The sequence below is a fragment of the Lithobates pipiens genome, unplaced genomic scaffold, assembly GCF_037356315.1.
Source record: "Lithobates pipiens isolate NorthernLeopardFrog02 unplaced genomic scaffold, aLitPip1_a1.2 Scaffold_27, whole genome shotgun sequence".
NCBI classification, from domain to species: Eukaryota; Metazoa; Chordata; class Amphibia; order Anura; family Ranidae; genus Lithobates; species Lithobates pipiens.
The window spans coordinates 44884120-44907050 of NW_027507788.1; the positions used below are offsets into that span (position 1 = coordinate 44884120).

General features: G+C 44.0%; 1 long non-coding RNA gene across 1 annotated transcript in view; it reads right to left on the bottom strand.

Moving 5' to 3' along the window:
- LOC143933175 (uncharacterized) overlaps positions 1-22276 on the bottom strand; it is a 42062-nt gene extending 19786 nt beyond the window's left edge. Inside the window, exons 1-2 of the long non-coding RNA XR_013263023.1 lie at positions 22206-22276; positions 21010-21194 (exon numbers count right to left, since the gene is read on the bottom strand). This is a non-coding gene — a long non-coding RNA (uncharacterized LOC143933175). The remainder of the gene's footprint in view (positions 1-21009; positions 21195-22205) is intronic.
- Positions 22277-22931: the final 655 nt, after the last annotated feature.

Genomic DNA, 22931 nt, shown 5'->3' on the forward strand with positions numbered 1-22931 from the left:
GCGGCTGCACACGCAGCAGAGGGCCATCAATGAGTACCTGTGCCACTACGGCACCAGGACAGGGTCAGGGGAGCTCGGTTTTTTCTCACCACGCCAGTGGGGCATGATCAGGGATGCATGCACTGTCCTGTCACCGTTTGAGGAGGCCACAAGGATGGTGAGCAGTGACAGTGCATGCATCAGTGACACTGTAGCACTTGTCCACCTGTTGGAGCATACGCTGCGTGGAATAATGGACAGGGCACTTGAGGCAGAACAGAGGCAGGAAGAGGAGGACTTCCTTGCCTCTCAAGGCCCCCTTTATCCAGACAGTGTTCCTGCTGTCCCACCCATCACACAGAAAGAGCAGGAGGAGGAGGAGAAGGATGATTGTGTCAGCATGGAGGTGGAGGCTGGCACTCAGTATCAGCAGCAGCAGTAGTCTTGTAGGGATGATTTACAGTCCCAAGAAACCCGTGGATTTGTACGTGGCTGGGAGGAGGTAGCTGCGGATCATGTTGTCCTTAGTGACCCAGAGGACTCCGGACCGAATGCCTCAGCTAACCTATGCTGCATGGCCTCCCTGATCCTGCAAAGCCTGGGGAAGGATCCTCGTATTCTTCGGATCAAGGAGAGGGACCATTACTGGCTGGCCACTCTCCTTGATCCACGGTACCAGGGTAAGGTTGCCGACCTTATCTTGCCGTCGCAGAGGGAGCAGAGGATGAGACATTTCCGGGAGGCCTTGCAGAAAGGTCTTTGCAATGCGTTCCCAGAGACTGGGAGGTTACAAACTCCTGGTCCTGGACAACGTGTTGCTGAGGCATCGGTCAGAAGGAGCGTTGGAGAAGGTGGCCGTCTGACCGATGCGTTCAGACAATTTTTTAGTCCGCAGCCTCAAGGTATGATCGGTTCCAGCAACCATCGCCAGCGTCTGATTTACATGGTGCAGGAATACCTAGGGGCAAGGTCAGACTTGAACACCTTTGCCACCGAAAATCCTCTGGCTTACTGGGTCTTGAGGATGGATCACTGGCCAGAGCTTGCACAGTATGCAATTGAGCTACTGGCCTGTCCTGCATCCAGCGTTCTTTCGGAACGCACCTTCAGTGCTGCTGGTAGCTTTGTTACCGATCACAGGGTGCGCCTGTCCACCGACTCAGTTGATCGACTGACCTTCATCAAGATGAATCAGTCTTGGATCACCCACAGCTACCAAGCACCTGAAGCTGATGTAACCGAATAATTTTTTTTGAAATATCACATCCCTTCAAGACTGCCTATGCTGATGCTAAGTGACTGTCCTGTTATGTTGATTGTCTATCCTCTTCCTCCTCCGCTGATATGTTGGAAGAACATTTTTGGTTCTGGATGATGCCACCAGCCCAATTTTTCAGCCCCTGTTTAACAGGGGCGTTTAATTACAATTTTTGATGCAATGCTTTGCAGCAGGGCTCATTCCTGCACCACAACTAGAGTATATGGGAGAGGTTGCAGTGTCGTGGCACCAGCACCAGTGCCAGCAGCCCAATTTTTCTGCCCCTGTTTAACAGGGGCGTTTAATTACAATTTTTGATGCAATGCTTTGCAGCAGGGCTCATTCCTGCACCACAACTAGAGTATATGGGAGAGGTTGCAGTGTCGTGGCACCAGCACCAGTGCCTAAGGCCCAATTTTTCTGCCCCTGTTTAACAGGGGCGTTTAATTACAATTTTTGATGCAATGCTTTGCAGCAGAGCTCATTCCTGCACCACAACTAGAGTATATGGGAGAGGTTGCAGTGTCGTGGCACCAGCACCAGTGCCTAAGGCCCAATTTTTCTGCCCCTGTTTAACAGGGGCGTTTAATTACAATTTTTGATGCAATGCTTTGCAGCAGGGCTCATTCCTGCACCACAACTAGAGTATATGGGAGAGGTTGCAGTGTCGTGGCACCAGCACCAGTGCCAGCAGCCCAATTTTTCAGCACCTGTTTAACAGGGGCATGTAATTACAATTCTTGATATAATCGTTCACAGCAGGGTGCTCCCGTGCCCACCAAGAGTCACTTTGAGGGCTTACAATGTTGGGGCAACACCAACACCTTGTTCCGCCATTTCTGCAGAGCATATAGGGCAGGCCCCTACTTTCAAACATCCAACTTACAAACGTCTCCTACTTGCAAACGGAAGGAGACAACAGGAAGTGAGATCAAAAAAGACGGACGGCAAAATAAATTATACAGGGGTGATAACCCTTCCCTATGTTTTCCAAAAAGCTTAAAAATAGATTTTTTGACTGGAGCTACACTTTAAAAATGTACCAGCTCAAAATTACACACAGATTCTACTTAACACAACAAATCTACACCGTCCCTGTCTTGTTTGCACCGCCTGTATACTGCTGTTCTGAGTATATAGGACCTGGGGGCCCCACGTCTTTCCTTTTTTTAATATGGGTACGGGGTTCCCCTTAATATCCGTACAAGACCCAAAGGGGCTGGTAATGGGCAGGGGGGGCTACCCATGCCATTTTTCTCAATGATTTTCATCCATATTGCCGGAACCAGATATCACATTAACCTCCCTGGCGGTACGATTATTTCGGATTTTAGGTGCTAAAAGCGGTACAATTATTTTGCATGAAAATTTAGGGTTTTATATTGTAGTCCTGTAATTCTTAGGAATAACTCTCTTAAATCTGTCCAAACCAGAGTCTAGCAGACATCCCGGGTATGATAAACTTTGAAAAATGAAATCATAAATTATAATATAATAAATAACTATAAATAATTGTACCAAATAATATTATAACAATAATAAAAATTATTCAATAATGTAATCAAATCAAAAACACTGAAATTTGCTTAGTTGCAGAATTGTCACTATCATTATTTTTCAGTATTTGATGACGGATCTCCCCACAAATCGCTATCGCTCAATTCTGCGAGTGATTCCAATTTATTATCGCTGTTTTCTAGCTGGTCTAAAACCATTTTTGATGTAAAGTGACAGTTTGGTTGCTATGGACAATCTCCAGTTTCCAGGCAGAAAGAACAGTTTTTATTATATAAAACTGCATGCAGGACACTGGGCAGACCACTAGGGACAAAGGGGATGTGAAATTATTACATACAGCAATATAATCTGTAAGATTACATTATACTGTATGTATACTGTGTTTCACTTTTTGAATTTGGCGCCGATCTCCGTCCCCGTGCGTCGCAATGCTCGCAGGGCACGGAGATCGGCTCCGTGATAGATCGAGCGAGACAGGGCTCGCTCGTACAGCGGGGAGACAACGCTGGATCCGAGGGAGAAGGTAATTAAACCTCCTCCTGGATCCAGCGATGCGGTCCCGAGTCTGGCTCGGGGATACCGCTTTTGGTATAAAAATTCCACCCCGAGCCAGACTCGGGAATACTGTCAGGGGGGTTAAAAACGCAAGCAGTTTGAAATGACTTTTTTTCCGTTAAATGTCATTTTGTGCAGGGACTGTTCTAAACACGGGAAACACGTGGAAATTCACAGGAATACTATAGACACCCCCCAGGCACGATATTTAAAGGAATATTTCACTTTTTTTTCACTTTAATCATCATTAAAATCAGTACTCCCGCCAAAACGGACATTTTAAAAAACATTTTAAGCATTGACCCATGTCCCCTGGGGCAGGAGCCAGGTCCCCAAACCCTTTTTAGGACAGTATCTTGCATATTAGCCATTAAAATTAGCACTTTTAATTTCGAACATTCGAGTCCCATAGACTTCAATGAGGTTCTAAAGTTCGTACGAATTTTCGGTCCGTTCGAAAGTTCTGGTGCGAACCGAACCGGGGGGTGTTCGGCTCATCCCTACCCATCAGTAAATACAGTGGCTCTGTTTCCCTTGATGTACGGAAAAAAAAGGAGTAATAGCTGCTCTATATTTCTTCCTTGTGGAGTCTGTTGCGTGAAACAAGCATTACCATGGATCTAACCCAATTTCATTTCCACAGATTTTTTTTATGAAATCTAGTATTTCCACCCAATATGATTGAATAAGGTGGCACTGCCACCATATATGAGCGTGGGTCCCCACCTCCCCACATTTCCTCCAACATAGAGGAGAAATGTGAGGGTTCACTTGATGTATTTTTTATGGAACATAGTACCACTTAACCAATAATTTATAGTTAATTTCTTTTGTCTGTGTGTCCATTGAAATAGAGTGAACATAATTTAAAACTTTATTTTTCATTGCTTTAGGTAATACCTGATTCAACTCCATTTCACAACTTCCAAATGGACACACGGACCCATCATCCGAAGGATATATTAACATCCTATAAATATTCAAAATCCCCTGTCTATTTTTACCCCCTTGATCAACTAATTTTTACCACTAATTTAAGCCACGCGAAAAGGTTTTGGGAGAGATGCCAAAAAACGCTGGAGACGTATGTATCTCTATACATCCCATGGTGTCATACCATACCTTTCTTGCCGTTCCAATAGTGAACACAAAGCATTCCCCTTTAGGACATCTTTAAGCCTCAACTGATCTGATGGGGTCCATTTTAGGTATTATATGATTGTTATCTTTCCCGGCTTGAAAAAGTTGTTACCCGGGGGGGTCAGAGGGCTGTTATGCTGCCAAGATATACTTTTAAGTAATTTTCCCATATTGTTAATGCTTCTAGGGTAATTGGAGCTGTTTCTCCCGAGAGACCTCTGAATTGCTTTGGAATCCAAATAATCTGGCCCAGAACAGCTTTACTCATATTCTCCTCCAAGGACACCCACTTTTTATATGGTGACCCATGGACCCAGTCTAAGATTCTCCATAATACTGCTGTCTCATGATATTTTCCGAAATCTGGAATACCCCTCTTGGTCTACTCATTATTTTATAGGCAATCTGATTGCCTCTGTTATTCCATACAAATTTCAACAAAATCAGTCTAAGGATTTTAAAATATGCTCCAGGGATATTAAACGGAAGGCTTTAGAAGATATACAGAGCTTTCGGAAGGATCATCATTTATCCTTCCAAACCACGAAAGTCTATGTGCAGGTTACCCTTTCAAATTTTGTTTAATTTTATTCAATAAGGGAATATAGTTATCTTGGTATAGATCTGTTGTTGATACTGCCAGGTAAATTCCCAGATATCTCATTCCCTTCTGTTTCCACACAAAGAGAAAAAGAGCTCTGAGGAGCCCACCCACAATTGGGGAAACAGAGATGTTTAATATCTCAGTTTTCTCCGTGTTAATCCTTAAATTTGTGGCAACCCCATAGCTACTTAATTGTCCCAAGATTTTGGGGAGCCCAGAGGAGATGAGGATCCGGTTCACCTATGTTCCTAGTGAAAAAAATCTAAATGAAAAAAAAATCTAAATCAGGTAATCTGTGCCCAGTGCTAAAGTTGAAAAAAAAACTCAACAAGCACAGGAAGTTGGAGTCGTGCAAGATAGAAAACCTCCAATCAATTATATTATTGATAAATCTGGGAGACTAGATGCTCTGTAGGTTTATCAGACACCTACTTGTCTCAATTCATCCACCAGTTTCAGTGCCTCCCCTTAGGTCTGTAAATCTATCCCAGGGCATTCACAAAAGTCTTACTGTCTGCAATTGCGACAGCAAAATTTCAGTAGGAAATATCTGTCCTCTGATAAAGTCAAAGGTGCTTTGGGAGTGAAGTCTCTTCCAGCAGAACAGTGCCGGCGTATCCTTGGTTCTTTGTAACTGACCAATTGTTTTTGAATATTATCACATCAGACTCCAGATAGAAAGTTGGGGGATGCATTTCAAAGAGCAGGCCGCTCAAGGCCATGGGATGTTCAGCTTATGAGGCATAGTATTGCATGCTCTTGAACTGAGAGTAGTGTTCAAAGCCCTTCTGTCATTCACTCCTTTTAGAAGAGGAGCAAGATTTTTATTGCACCTAGACAGCAGTGGAAGTGTAGAATTCTTAAGTAGTGATGGACAAACTTCCGACGGGACGTTTCGCGAATGCGGACCGCGAACGCGGCCGATAGTTCACGAACCGTAACGTTCGCGGCGGGCCCCATTGACTTCAATGGGAGGCAAACTTTGCAAACCTACAGGTCAAATTTGCAGCCACAAAATAATTACTAGCTGTGCAAACATAGTCCCACCACATGGCCAATGACATAACACATGTATGAGGTGAATCTGGGATCGACAACTACAAGCATTATTTTTTTATATGTGAAATTGTGACAATTCAGGACTGTGGAGCGCATGAAGGCAATGGAGGAGAGAGAAGGTCAGGGTAGGCAAAGAAGAGGGTGCAGGAGATGATCACCAGCAGCGTGACATACAGCAATGACACCTGCACCATGATAGAGTGATCTGACACCAGCACCGTGATAGAGAGCACTGACATCAGCAGCGTGACATACAGCAATGACACCTGCACCGTGATAGAGTGATCTGACACCAGCACCATGATAGAGAGCACTGACATCAGCACCGTGATAGAGAGCACTGACATCAGCAGCGTGACATAAAGCACTGACACCAGCACCGTGATAGAGAGTACTGACACCTGCACCGTAAGCAGCCCCAGGAGGAAGTCAGCATAGCACAGGGATGGTGGGAGCCCCTCATAATGAGCATAGCACAGGGATGGTGGGAGCCCCCCATAATAAGCAGCCCCAGGAGGAAGTCAGCACAGCATAGGGATGGTGGGAGCCCCTCATAATGAGCATAGCACAGGGATGGTGGGAGCCCCTCATAATGAGCATAGCACAGGGATGTGGGAGCCCCTCATAATATGCACAGCAGAGGTACAGCCCCAGGAAGAAGTCAGCACAGCACAGGGATGGTGGGAGCCCCTCATAATAAGCAGTCCCAGGAGGAAGTCAGCACAGCACAGGGATGGTGGGAGCCCCTCATAATAAGCATAGTTACATAGTTAGTCAGGTTGAAAAAAGACACAAGTCCATCCAGTTCAACCTTAAAAACAAATAAATAAAATAAAAAATAATCATATAATCCAATATACCCAATTTTATGCCCACAATTGATCCAGAGGAAGGCAAAATAAACCCCAGCAGAGCATGCTCCAATTTGCTACAGCAGGGGAAAAAAAAATCCTTCCTGATCCCCCAAGAGGCAATCGGATTTTCCCTGGATCAACTTTACCTATGTTAGTACCCAGTGATATTATGTACATTCAGGAAAGTATCCAGGCCTTTCTTAAAGCAATCTACTGAGCTGGCCAGAACCACCTCTGGCGGGAGTCTATTCCACATTTTCACAGCTCTAACTGTGAAGAAACCTTTCCGTACTTGAAGATTAAATCTCTTTTCCTCTAGATGTAAAGAGTGCCCCCGTGTCCTCTGGGTTGACCGTACAGAGAATAACTCAACACCAAGTTCACTATATGGACCCCTAATATATTTGAACATGTTGATCATATCCCCCCTTATTCTCCTCTTCTCAAGAGTGAATAAATTTAGTTCCTCTAATCTCTCCTCATAGCTGAGCTCCTCCATGCCTCTTATCAGTTTGGTTGCCCTTCTCTGCACTTTCTCCAGTTCCCCGATATCCTTTTTGAGAACTGGTGCCCAAAACTGAACTGCATATTTCAGGTGAGGTCTTACTAATGATTTGTACAGGGGCAAAATAATATCTCTCTCTCTGGAGTCCATAACTCTCTTAATACAAGAAAGTACTTTGCTCGCTTTGGAAACAGCAGCTTGGCATTGCATGTTGTTACTGAGCTTATTATCTACCAAAACCCCCAGATCCTTCTCCACTATGGATTCCCCCAGTTGTACTCCCCCTAGCATGTATGATGCATGCATATTCTTAGCCCCCAAGTGCATAACTTTACATTTATCAGCAGCCCCAGTAGAAATATGACACCGCTCAACCTCTTCAAACAGGAGAGTACGGGCATATAGTACGGTGTGCTTTTTTTGGACAAGGAAGTGAGCCAAATGAAGAAAGAAGGTCTGTGTGCTTGAATAAAAAAAACGTTTATAGACATATACATGGTCTACTGGTCACATGTGTTGAATTCCTCCGAGATCCATGCCTCATTCATTTTTAGAAATGCGATGTAGTTAACACTGTCATGAGCTAGGCGAGTACGCTTATCTGTCACGATCCCCCCTGCTGCGCTGAACGTCCTTTCGGACATGACACTGGACGAGGGGCCAGCCAACAGTTCGATTGCAAATTGGGAAAGCTCTGGCCAGAGGTCAAGCCTGCCCACCCAGTAGTCCAGAGGTTCATCACTCCTCAGAGCGTCCACATCGGCCGCTAACCCGATCTAGTCGGACACCTGACGGTCTAGGCGTTCCCTGATGCTGGATCCGGATGACACCTGTCGATGGGTCGACTGAAAGAATGACCTCATATCAGAAGTCACCAACACATCTTCAAACCGGCCTCTTCTTGCAGGCGCTGTTGGATTGGTACCCGCAACTCCTTCTCTGGGAGTGGGAATTGCTCCTCTGCCAGCGCACGCAAAAGCAGAATGCAGCATTTCTCAAAGCAAGGCCTGGAAGTGCTCCATTCTGACAGCCCTCTGTGACGGCGGTAACATTTCCGCCATTTTGTGTTTGTACCGGGGGTCTAAGTACGTTGTCACCCAGTACTGGTCCTTGACCCTTATGCTTTTTATACGGGGGTCCCTATTAAAACACTGGAGCATGAAGGCCCCCATTTGCACTAAACTGGAAGCGGTGTGGTGGCCTGGCTCCTGCTCATCATCCAGGATAATGTCGTCCTCTTCATTCTCCTCTCCCCATCTACGCACAACAACAGGGATCCCAGAAAGGTTTAAAGCATGCTCTTCTTGCTCTTCCTCATCCGCCCCGGCACCATCTTCCTCTGACTCCTCTTCAGACTCCTGTTGTTCACTTGTTTCAGATAGAGTAGCCCCCCCTGGGAATTCATCCAGCATTGCGACTTCCTCATCTTCCCGCTCCTGCTCCTCCACAGCTTGATCAATGACACGACGCAATGCACGCTCCATAAAGAAGGCATAAGGTACCATGTCACTGATGGCGCCATGGCTGCGACTGACCAGTTTGGTGATCTCCTCAAATTGCCGCAGAAGTCTGCATGCGTCGCGCATGAGCAGCCACTGGCGCGTGAAAAAAAACCCAGCTCCCCAGAACCTCTTCTGCCGCAGAGTTCATACAGGTAGACGTTAACTGCACGTTTCTGCTGGAGCAGCCTATCAAGCATATAGAAGGTTGAGTTCCATCGCGTCGGGCAATCGCAAATAAGACGTCTGGCCGGCAGATTGTGTCGCCGATGAATGTCAGCAAGGCGAGCCATTGCCGTGTAAGATCTTCTGAAATGGGCCGAGATTTTCCTTGCCTGCCGCAAGATGTCCTGGACCCCAGGGTATTTGACAACGAATTGCTGCACGACCAAGTTTAAGATGTGTGCCATGCATGGCACGTGCGTAATTTTGCCCTGTTTCAATGCACTAAGCAGATTGGCACCGTTGTCACACACCACTTTACCAACTGTCAAATTGAGCGGTGTTAGCCACTGATCTGCCTGTGAACGCAAAGCTGAAATGAGTGCCGGGCCAGTGTGGCTCTTGGCTTCCAGGCACAACAGACGCAGAAGGGCATGGCAATGTCTCACCTGGCATGTCGAATAGGTTCTGGGGAGCTTGGGCGGCGCAGCGGAAGAGACGCTAGCAGCGGAAAGTAGCCGAGGAGGAGAGGGAGGAGGATGGAGGAGGAGGAGGAGGAGAAGAAGAGCCAGGCCTGCATGCAATCTGTGGCGGTAAAACCAAATCTACACGGGTGCCACGGGTTACATGCTTGACGGCCATCAGAAGTTTCACCCAGTGGGCAGTAAAAGTGATATACCTTCCCTGCCCGTGTTTGCTAGACCACGTGTCTGTGGTCAGATGTATCTTGGCACCGACACTGTGTGTCAGAGATACATTCACTTGCCGCTGAACATGGCCATATAGCTCTGGGATGCCCTTCTCTGAGAAATACTTCCTTCCTGGGACCTTCCATTGTGGTGTTCCAATGGCCACATATTTTCGAAAGGCCTCCGAGTCCACCAGTTTATATGGCAGTAGTTGGCGGGCTATCAGTTCTGACAAGCCAGCCGTCAACCGTTGGGCAAGAGGGTTATCCGGCATCATCATTTTTTTACGCTCGAACATTAGGCCCACGGAAGCCTGCCTTTTTGCAGAAAAACGTGAGCTTGGCGTGATGGAAGGTGGAGTGGAGGACAATTGTGAGGAGAGAGGAGAAGGAGAAGTAGAAGACGAGGCTGGACGGTGAGAGCCTGAAGTGTGGCTTTGTGTGTTCCATTGCTCCCACTGGGCTTGGTGATGGCTGCTCATGTGCCTTCTTAAGGCGGTCGTCCCTAGGTGAGTGTTGGGCTTACTGCGACTAATGCGTTGACTGCAAAGATTGCAGAAGGCAACACTATTGTCAGCATCGGACACGTTAAAAACAGCTCACACTGCGGAGCCGTGTGCCGGCATCCAGGGAGCACCAGATGTGACCGTACATGGTCGATGACTCGCTCCTGATACATTTGCAGTTTGTTTTGTCCCTCCTGTGCAATGTAAGTTATTCCTGCTTCTCCTCCCTATCTGCTGGTCCATATCTCCCTCTGAACTCCCCTCCTCTTCCTCTCTTGTGAGCACCCACATGACATCACTAGACACGTCATCATCGACGTCACCTTCCCCACCACTATAAGTAGAGATCTCGGAGTAGGCAGCAACACCGGGGACCAACCTCCTCCTTGGGCTGATCTGGGTACTGTCGTCAGACTGCTGAGTGGCGGTTCTTGCTACCTCCTCTTCCTGATCCAATGCCAAGAGTGGCTGTGCATCAGAAATGTCTTGATATGGATCGGAAAACAATTCCTGTGACTCAAGTGGAAGGTATGTGGTGGTGGTGGTGGTGTTGTTGGTGGTAGTGTCTTTGGGGGTGCACATAGCAGAGAGTGAAGAAGAGGGTGCAGATCGAGAGGATGAGGAGGGTGCAGAAGAGTAAGGCTGAGTGAGCCACTCAACCAAGTCTGGTGCATCCTTTAAAGTAATTGAACGCACCTTCTGCAACTTCCCACTTTGGCTCAAGCCTGTTGCTCCTGCCCTACCCCTACCACCCCTGCGGAAGGGCCTGCCTCTTCCTCTGCCTGTCATTTTTTAAATGACCCTGTGACAAAACTCTCAGTCCCTATACTGATAAAGGACTGCTGCATAGTGTACTACACTATGTACTGTAGTACACTATACCTTACCAGTCCTTATAAGGACCTTTGTGGAACTAGTAGGTTGTGATTAGCAGACTGTACCTCACTCAACCCTATATACTGTAGTACACTATACCTTACCAGTCCTTATAAGGACCTTTGTGGAACTAGTAGGTTGTGATTAGCAGACTGTACCTCAGTCCCTATACTCATAAAGGACTACTGCAGCAGAAGGGCAGCAGTCAAGTATAATATTCTTTCTATATTTGGAAGAAAGAATATTATACGTGTACAAGCCTATTACCATACCAGTCCTGAAAAGAACCTTTGTGGACCTAATAGTAACAGCTACTGATTAAACTGACTGTCCCTCACTGCCACACACAGCTTCCTGCCTGTCCCTATTTAAACTGACAAAACACAGGCTCCTGCAACAAGAACTTGAATAGCACTCAAAACTATATCCTGTACTACTTTACCATACCAGTCCTGAAAAGGACTTTTGTGGACCTAATAGTAACAGCTAATGATTAAACTGACTGTCCCTGCTGCACACAGCGTCCTGTCCCTCTCTACACTGACAAAAGACAGGCTGCTGCAACAATGACTTGAATAGCAGTGCCTCAAACCTATATCCTGAACTACACCTAACACCTATACCATACCAGTCCTAAAAGAACTTTTGTGGACCAAATAGCTAGCGATTTGGGTCACTGCAGTCTCTCCCTGCTCCACACAGCAACTTCTCCCTATAGTGACAGAAAAAAGAATGTAAAATGGCCGCCGGATCGGGTCTATTTATAAGTTAGGGGGAATGTCCAAGTGTCCATGTGCTGTAATGTCTCAATTGGCTGTCCTGTACCACATGATGGATGTGTCATCAAGTTCTTTTACACAGTAAACACGAAATAGTCCGCCGATTGGGCGGACCGCGAACAGCCGAAATTCGCCGTGCGAACCGTTCGGCCATCCCTATTCTTAAGCTGTCAGTGAAACTTCCTATATCAGTAATTGCAAATATACTATTTTGGCTAAGGAGGCTCTAGTGTCTGTCTCTCCTACACTTAAGCATTAAAGTGGATGTAAACTCCCCTATTGTTTTCAGCCAAGGAAGCTGCCATCTTTGCCTCTGTTTAATCTTCAACTGCTATGGTGCTGCACATGTGATTCGTTATGACACCAGCCATTGGATGGTTTGATAGTTTGGCTGAGAGCACAGCCAATGTGCAGTTAGCATTCCCGGCATGCCTTTTTTTTTTGTAACTGTTTAAATCGATGGGTTTACTTCAACTTTAAGTCATTGCTGCCTCTTCCAGTGATGACGGATCTGCTCTCTCATGGACAGTTTTGCCATCCAGCTCCAAGAGACTACTTTTGATGGCATGGAAGTTGAGAGGTGGAGGCTACCAAGTTAAAAGTGCTCAGTGCAGGTAGTGGCTACCCCGTGTCAAGCCACAGAGGTCTTCATAAATAAGACTTAAGAAAGTATATGGGAAAATGATGCAGATCTCACTCACTTAAACCAGCCAAGGTTCTACAGTTCTTACAACTGGGGCTGAACACGGGCTTAAGTTCAAAAATGTTTAAAGTTCAAAGTTCAGCCTTGTCTGCACTTACAGGGTTTAAGGTGTCCTTAACCCTTTAGTGATGCAATTCTTAAAAGGCTTGCATGATGTTTTAGACCTCCCAGGAAGCCATTGTTCCCTGTGTGGAACTTGCTTATGGTCCTCTATCAAGGCCTCATTTCTATCCTTCAGAAATTGGCTATACTCTGCAATCTAACACTGAAGATCATATTTCTGGTTGCTACAACCTCTGTGAAAAAGTGTGTCAGAACTGCAGCTATGAATAAGCGCCATGATGGGATGTGAAACTCGTTAGCTATTTGTCCTGTTTTCTCTAATTTTATGAGGTGACTGTACTTGGATTTTAATAGTTTGCCATTAAAAATGCCTTTTTTGATGTGCGGCCATCCAGGAATTATTTTTCTCCTCAATCTTGAGCAGAGCCAGCACCTGTAAGTTCCACTAGGGAGAGCACTTTATTGTAGATCTGGGAGGGTGGAGTGGTAATCTCTGTGTCTATGTCAGAACTGCAGGCTTTGTACTCAAGGAGCCTCATGTAACGCTCTACCTGGACAGAATAGTCCTAAAACTCCAGACTTTTTATCCATGGGTTGTCTTTCTCCTTCCAATTTAACCAGGAAGTCAATTTACTGTCTTTCATGGTTGAGTGAGAGAACCACATCCCTTGGATGTTGATCTAACTCTAGTGGCCTGCTTGGCAGCTACCTTTTCATTCAGGAAATCTGAAATCTGTACTTGGTTCCAGTGTCACTTAAGACAGGGTCAGTCAGCATCAACTCGTACAGTCACCTCCTAAATTGTTAAGACAATTAAAAGAGCCTACTGTTCACAAGGCCTTCTGTTTCAGAGGTCTTAAGAACACATTCAACTAAGGCAGTGCCAGCTCTGTGGACAGCTCAGTGCTGTGTCTCCTGAGGCTATTTGCAAGTCAGCAATATGGTCCTCCCAGAACACCTTCATTACACTTTTTAATAGGTGAACCTGACTCACGACAGTAGAATTTGGAAAATTCATGATGCATACTTATGCTACTAATAATTACAACATTTTTCATGCACCTTCCTGTCTGGCAAGTTAGTTCCCATTGTTTGCTGCCATAATAGTGCATCTTCCTAACAGCATACAGATTCCCACACAAATGGTGAGAGTTACAGAGAATGCTGTGAGCCGTGTCTGTCTTTGATTTATTGTTAACCAGTCCTGTCAGGTTGTGGGGGCAGAGCCACAACCCCATTGCATGCTGCCATGAAGATGCATCAGGAAGGGAAAATTACGGAAAGGTGAGTATACAATTTTCAGTTTTCCTGACACAGGCATGACAGCATACATGTATAGGTACAGGCTCCGCCCCCCCCCCCCCCACACCCAATCAGAACCAGTTATACTATATAAATGAGTCACTTCCCCAAGGTGGCATTCTCTTTTTGGTCCTCAAATGCTTAGCTAGTTACAGTGCCTTGAAAAAGTATTCGTACCCTTTGACATTTTCCACATTTTGTCATGTTACAACCAAAAACATAAATGTATTTTTTGGGGATTTTATGTGATAGGCCAACACAAAGTGGCACATAATTGTGAAGTGGAAGGAAAATGATAAATGGTTTTCAATTTTTTTTACAAATAATTATGTGAAAAGTGTGGTGTGCATTTGTATTCAGCCCCCCTGAGTCAATACTTTGTAGAACCACCTTTCACTTTTTGGCCATGTCTTCACCAGTTTTGCACATCTAGAGAGTAACATTTTTGCTCATTCTTCTTTGCAAAATAGCTCAAGCTCTGTCAGATTGGATGGAGAGCACCTGCGAACAGCAAATTTAAAGTCTTGCCACAGATTCTTGAATGGATTGAGGTCTGAACTTTGACTGGACCTTTCCAACACATGAAAATTCTTTGACCCAAACCATTCCATTGTAGCCCTGGCTGTATGTTTAGGGTCGCTGTCCTGCTGGAAGGTGAACCTCTGCCACAGTCTTAAGTCTTTTGCAGACTCTAAAGCCCCGTACACACGAGAGGACTTATGTCCGACAGACTTCCGAAGGAGTTCTCCCGGAGTTCTGCCGGAGTTCCGACAGAGTTCTGACTGACTTTTCGGCTGAGCGGACTTGGCCACACACAATCACACTAAACTCCGACGGATTCGAACGTGATGACGTACGACTGGATTCGAATAAGGAAGTTCATAGTCAGTAGCCAATAGCTGCCCTAGCGTCGGTTTTAGTCCATCGGAATAGCATACACACAAGCGAAATTTTTCGAAGGGACCGGGTCCGGCGGAGTTCCGTCTGAAAAATTTGAAGCATGTTCCATATTCTAAAGTCCGTCAGACTTTGGTGAATCAAAAGTCCGTTGCAGCCCACACACGATCGAATAGTCTGACAGAATCAGTCCGTCGGACTTTGGATGTTGAAAAGTCCGCTCGTGTGTACGGGGCATAACAGGTTTTCTTCTAAGATTGCCCTGTATTTGGCTCCATCCATCTTCCCATCAACTCTGACCAGCTTCCCTGTCCCTGCTGAAGAAATCATCCCCACAACATGATGCTACCACCACCATGTTTTACAGTGGGTATGGTGTGTTAAGGATGATGTGCAGTGTTAGTTTTCCACCACACATAGTTGTCAGCTCACCTGAGTCCAGATGACAGATGCCCGCCTTGGGGATCTGGAGTGCACCTCTAGGTAGGGGACCCTATGACTGACTGATGCAGATGGAGCCCTGGGTGGTTCAGGAAAGCAGGTACTCTGGAGCACCAACACAGATCACACTGGGAGCCAGAGCATGAGATTTCCCAGGACGCATAATCTAAGAGCCAACGGGTACTTCACTGTAGTCTGGTTTCAGGTAGCGACCCACAGGGTCTCCCAGTTTACGCTCACAGTAGAGTACAGGATGGTAGAGAGGAAGCAGCAGACTGCAACAACAAAGGATAGTCAGGAGATAAGCCAAAAGGTCAGGGCAACAAGCAGATAGGGATAGTCAAAGAACACGCTGGGTCAGGATATGAAGCAGGCGAGAACAGTCAAGAACAAGCCAAGGTCGGTAAACAGGATCAGACGTAGGACACAGAGCAATGAGCGCGCGGAAGCCAAAACTAAAAATATTGATCAGCAGAGCTGGCTTGCAGTGCACAGGTTAATATATAGTTCCCTGATAGGGGCTGGGGAGGAGACATGCTTTGAGGAGAGATTACTTAAGCAGCCAGGTGAGAGTAGCCTCGTAATCTGAACACATAGAAAGGTAAGCTGACAAAAATTACTGCATAACCATGACAATAGTGTTTTGCTTTTACGCCAGAAAGTCAAATTTTGGTATCATCTGAGCAGAGCACCTTCTTCCACTTCTGCTGTGTCCCCCACATGGCTTTTTAGCAAACTGCAATCGGGACTTCTTATGACTTTCTTTCACCAATGGCTTTCTTCTTGCCGCTCTTTCATAAAGCTCAGATTTGTGGCGTGCACGACTAATATTTGTCCTGTTGACAGATTCTCCCACCTGAGCTGTGGATCTATGTAGCTCCTCCAGAATTACCATGGCCTCTTGGCTGATTCTCTGATTAATGCTTTCCTTAACCGGCCTGTCAGTTCAGGTGGATGGCCATGTCTTGGTAGGTTTGCAATTGTGCCATACTCTTTCCATTTTTGGATGACAAATTGAACAGTGCCCTAAACCCCGCTTTAAACTTATCCACAACTTTATCCCTGACTTGTCTGGTGAATTCCTTTGCCTCCATGATGCTGTTTGTTCACTAAGGTCCTCTAAAAAGGGCTTCAAAGACTAGCTGTATTTATATTGAGATTACATTACACACAGATGGACTCTATTTACTAATTAGGTGACTTCTGAAGTTAATTAGTTCCACAAGATTTTAGTTAAGTGTATCAAAGTAAAGAGGGCTGAATACAAATGTGCGCCACACTTTTCTGATATTTTTTTTTTAAATGTTGAAAACCATTTATCATTTTCCTTCCACTTCACAATTATGTGCCACTTTGTGTTGGTCTGTCACATAAAATCCCAATAAAATACATATATTTACGTTTTTGGTTGTAACATGACAAAATGTGCAAAAGAAATGGTTTAAAAAAAAACTATTAGATAAGCACCTGAACGGCCACAACATACAGGGATATACAAGGTAATACTGACATATAATCACACACACAGGTTGGATTTGATGGACTTGTGTCTTTTTTCAACCTTACCTACTATGTAATTATGTAAGGATATTGTCCTTCCGACAATGCAAAAGGATTTAACTAATGTGATACACAAACTGGATGTCAGCTCTACCCTTAAGTTATATGTACAGAAAATGGCCTCCCTTCAGAAAGACAGAAAATGTCTTTCATCATCCCAGGTGGGGTAAGGAAAGGGCTAGCAGCGTGCACCAGAATGCTGGCTTTGTGCCTGGGAAAAAAACATTAAGAGAGCTTATGAATTGAAATGCTTGGACCCGCCAATGGGTGTGAGAGCTCCCTCTATGAGAAGTCTGGCAACTTCCTGGGCAGAATTTAGGGGAGTATCCCCAGAAGTTATAGGTAGAGCTGCAACGTGGTCTACATATAGCACATTTTTGACTGATGATAAAGTAGATTCCGCGGCCTTGACTACAGTTTGGTCGGTCTGTATTGACCAGAGTTCATGTCCAATAAAATACTTCAGCATATCCTTTGTCGCATGCTACATCCCATACGTGTATGCTGCCATGTTTGTGTAAGGAAAATGAAAAATTGCATACTTACCTGGCGGTAATTTTCCTTTCCTGATACATAAGCATGACAGCATACAGGTCCCTCCCTTGGGGCTTCACATTTGAGTATAGTTACTAGAATGCTGCCTTGGGGGAAGTGACTCATTTATATAGTATAGCCAGTCTTGATTGGGCGGGGGGCAGAGCCTGTACCCATATGTGTATGCTATCATACTTAAGCATCAGGAAAGGAAAATTACCGCCAGGTAAATATACAATTTTCTGTTTATCTGTGTTTGTTTGGAGCAGGCCTGGGGTAGACTACAAGCTACCTCAATTTGAAATGAGAGCAACTTTAATCTGTCTCTTGTGACTAAGAGGGTCAGGGCCAAGTGTTCCTGGCCAGATTACCAGGTGAAAACAGAGAGAAAAAAGTCTAGAAAAGAAAATACATGCAGCCACAACATCTAAGGTTAGATAAACTGAATTTTGGGTTTAATACAACTTCAAGACTGTCATATTCATGTCAATATTTAGTTAATATACAAGGAACTAACGGGAAAAAGAAAGAGGGAAGAAAAAAAAGGAGGGACAAAACATGGATACTTTGCTCTCACTATTGATAGCTGTATTAATTATGATCCTTTCAATGTAATATTAGTAGTTCAACCCTTCCGCCCCTTTACGTGGGTCAAATCTCTACAGAATAACTTCCCCATGCCCTTTTTGAATGATAGCATGCTTATGAACCTTGGAAATGGCCAGAAAAAAAAAAATGCCTCCCTTAGACTTCAATGTGGTTTGGCACTAAGTCGAGGTTCATGAGCTTCAAGTTGGGTTCACCGTACCTTCTGTGAACCAGACCTGAGCAAATCCACTCATCCCTGTTTGTCAGCTGTCATAATCCTGACATAGGGAAGTGCAATAATGTCTGCATAGAGACAAATGCACTCTGCCCTGCACATCTGCACTAGTTGCCATGCAACAACAAAGAAATGTCAGTGTTGGACATTTTTACCTAATAATAATGTACAAATGAGTGGTCACGGTGAATCACACTTTTTTTTTAGTATGTATATCTTTGCACATATGGCCACTATAGGCCAATGCTTAAAAATGAATACATCTCCAATTAGAAAACCATGACTAATGAACCTGCTTGCGTCATACAGTTAACCCCTTCTCTGCAATCTCTATTAGATTCACAGTGCGCCATGTATTATTTCAAGCCATTGAGGTAACCTATATTGGTGATTGCAATTGCTTTTGTCACGTCTAAACTGTATGATAAACAAAGCTGCTGAAATGCCAGCTGCACCATGGCTGCACCTATTTCAGATGCTTTTTATAAGCATCATCCCCCACATCACAATGAAGCCCCCACATTCCTCCCATCAGATAGTGGCTTTGTTTCTTCAATAATTAAACTGAATCATTCATAGATCTCTGTGACAACGCTGAATGGAGCCACGGTGATGGTGTACTGTTCCTCTTGGAGATAAAGGTGTCCTTTTATACTATGCATTTATGATGCCCTTTCCAGCACAATCTTCCTTAAGGGACATCGATGGAAAAGCAGTTTATTCTGCCTGGATTTAAAGAGGATATCTAAGCCTGAATAGAACATTCAAAAACAGTACAAAACCTACTTTGTAATATATATAATTGGCTGATTTAAACAAATAATGGCTTACCACTTAATTTCTAAAATGAATTAAAATATTAAAGTGGTTGTAAACCCTTACAACACACTTTTACCTACAGGTAAGCCTAGATTAAGGCTTACCTGTAGGTCCAAGAAATATCTCCTAAACCTACATGGTTTAGGAGATATTTGCCGAAAGATAGGCACCACTGTCTACGGCGCAATGCGCCGTAGACAGCGGCGCGCAGGCACACTGAGCGCGGCACCGTCAACGACGAAGATGCTGCGCGTGGCGGCTCCTGTGCGCATGCGCGGGAGTGACGTCATCGCGGCTTCGCCGAATGACAGCGGTGGAGCAGCGAGACCCACCGAGAAGATGGATGCGCCAGACTACAAGGGACAGCGGTGACATCGCTGGCTCCTGTGTCAGGTAAGTGACACATAATGGACTACTATGTGATGCATAGTAATCCATTATTCTTTGCCTTTGCAGGGAATGAAAGAGGAAGTAAACTCATCAGGGTTTACTTCCTCTTTAACACATCTGGGAATTTGTGTGGGGGTGGAACAATATGTTAATGTGGGAACAAAGAGGGAAGACTGAGGCCGCGTACACACGAGAGGACTGTCCATCCAACTTAGTCCGCTGAAACGTGTTTCAGCGGACAGTCCGCTCGTGTGTGGGCTTCAGCGGACTTTTTCAGCGGACAGTCTGGCGGACTAAGTCTTTCGGAATTTCCGTAATATTGTCCGTCCAACTTTGGTTTCAGCGGACAGTCCGCTCGTGAGTAGGCAAGTTGGACGGACTAAGTATGGCGCATGCTCAGAAAGGATTTACACGGCCGAAGGCTGCATTGCAGTGTATTGGACGTCGTATTTCTAGTCCCGTCGTACGTGCTGTACACGTCATCGCGCAAGCTTTCAACGGACTGTCTGTTCATCGTGTGTGGTCAAGTCCGTTCATTCAAAAGTAGGACGGACTGTCTGTCGGATTGTCTGACGGACTTAGTTGGCCAGACAGTCCGCCCGTGTGTATGCGGCTTAAGAATCTGCCCCAGACAGGCACATTCTAATATGTAAATGTGGCACTGACAGATACAGTATAGCAGGCAGTGCTGGTAATATAAAGGGCTAACGGGCTCTGTGACATTATCAGAACTTCTCACTTTCTCACCATCCTTCATGGCTGTCTCTGACACAGAAAGTGAGAGGAATACCATGAAAGTTGCAAAGCCACACTGCCATGGCAAGGTACTTCCTTTTAAGCCTTCCATGCCATGAATTCTTTGAAGCCTAGATGTCCAGACCAAATTTAGCTCTGTAAGAATGTATCAATTAACTTGAATTGAATTATGTAAAAAAAAAGAAAAAAAAAGTTATTTAGCCACTTAAAGAGGAAGCAAACCCCACAAAAAAATTCTATTTTTCAAATGTTTGTATATTTCTTAAAGTGGTTGTAAACCCTTACAACCAACTTTAACCTACAGGTAAGCCTAGATTAAGGCTAGATTAAGGCTTGCCTGTAGGTCCAAGAAATATCTCCTAAACCTACACGGTTTAGGAGATATTTGCCGAAAGATGGGCACCGCTGTCTACGGCGCATGGCGCACTGAGCGTGCCGCGGTCCACGGCGATATGCCGCGAGTGGCGGCTTCCATGCACATGCGCTTCACGGCTTCACCGAATGACAGCGGCGGAGCAGCGAGACCCACCGAGAAGATGGATGCGCAGGACTACAGGGGACGCTGGCTCCTGTGTCAGGTAAGTGACACATAATGGACTACTATGCGATGCATAGTAGCCCATTATGCTTTACCTTTGCAGGGAATGAAAGAGGAAGTAAACTCATCAGGATTTACTTCCTCTTTAACATCTGCAATCATAAGATATATAAATAATTCAAAAACTAGCGCTCTTAGTACCTTTTTGAGAAGTTTGATTTTTCACTATCTTCCGGGTATTGCCCGTGCCATTGTTAGTGATGATCCCTCAGTTGGTGTCCATCCCGAAATCTCACGCATGCGCCGTAGCGTCGTAACCAAGCCTCGATCTCGTTTGTCATTGCTACGGTAACAGAGCATTTCATAACATGAAATGAAGATCAAGGCTGTAATATATAAAGTGAACAGCATAGCTGTTTCATTATATATATATATATTTAAATGCATGACAAATTTATGAATCTAAAATTGGCATTATAGATTAATTAAACATAATTTATATGTAATAACCTGGATAAAATACATAAATAAATTAAAAAAATATTAAATCAAGCATTGTATTTATTTAAATAAAGGTATTCATTGTAAATCGGTTGTATAATTATTATGTTATATATAATTTACCTAATATATATATAAAATAAATAAAAAAAATATTTTTTTGTTTCTCTATTTTGATATATATATCATAATTTTAGATTTTTGTATATATATATATATATATATATATATATATATATATATATATAGAGAGAGAGAGAGAGAGAGAGAGAGAGAGAGAGAGAGAGAGAGAGAGAGAGAGAGAGAGAGAGAGAGAGAGAGAGAGAGAGAGAGAGAGAGAGAGAGAGAGAGAGAGAGAGAGAGAGAGAGAGAGAGAGAGAGAGAGAGAGAGAGAGAGAGATCTAATGTTAAAGGTAGAGTTTATTACAGCACAGGTAATAACAATAAAAATTAAAATATATATATATTGCAAACTATAACTTTAAACATTATTGGCTAAAAATATTATGTGTATGAATTTATTAATTAAAATTAATTTAATTATTTTTGTATTATTCATTTTGATTAATCATTTTAATCATCCTTAAAAAAAATAAAAAAATTAACATTGATTATTAATAAAATTCTAATGGTTATAATTGACAACCATATACATATAAATATTATTCTTTATATAGATTGAATATATTAATTCATTGTTATGTAGTTTATAATATGATTTAATTTAATATGTTTTATTTTATTTATTTTTTTGTATGTTATTTTTTTTTTTACTAAATAAAACATTCAGAATGTTAGGATTATTTTTTAAGTACTTTGCTAAATTTGTAAAACCACTCTTTTTACATCATTTTTACATCTTTCTATTTTGCTAAAATATTTTATAATGTACTTACATTGTAATATTTTTTTAAGATAGGATTTTCTCTCTCCACTGTATACTGCTTGTTTTCTGTCTCTCTCTGTCTCTCCTCTGATTCACTCCCCTGTGTGACGTCTTGTTCAGGCACAAGGGGGAGTATCAGGAAGAGCAGAATGATTTCTACATCGTGAGACTTCTCCTCTGTGCCGTTCAGAGGAGAATCTCACGCACATTACAATGCAGGCAAGCCGGAAAAACACAAACGGCTAGGAATATATGTCGCTCTTGAAAGTCCATATTGCGCAATCGCGCATGACGTCATGGACCATAGAAAGAAGATTATTATCGAAACTAAACAAGTCAGTGCACTTTCACAGGCAGCGATCAGCTGCCTGTGTTATGTAGTATCTGAGAAGATAAACATGTATCTGAGGGTTTACAACCACTTTAAGGCCCGCCATTAATGGCCAAGCCATTTTTTGCGATATGGCACTGCGTTGCTTTAACTGACAATTACGTGGTCAAGCAATGCTGTACCAAAATTTTTTTTTTTAAAAAGGACATAAAAGGGTATTTGATCACCTTTGTGGTTTTTATTTTTTGAGTTATAAACAAAAAGAGCGACAATTTAAAAAAAAAAAAAACGATTTCTTTTTTTGCACTCCTGTGAGCTGTTTTCAGCGGAGAGTGGTCTGAAGTCCGCTCTCTACTGACATTACTGCAATCAGTTGAGGCAGCGCGTCATGCCGACTTCAGAAGT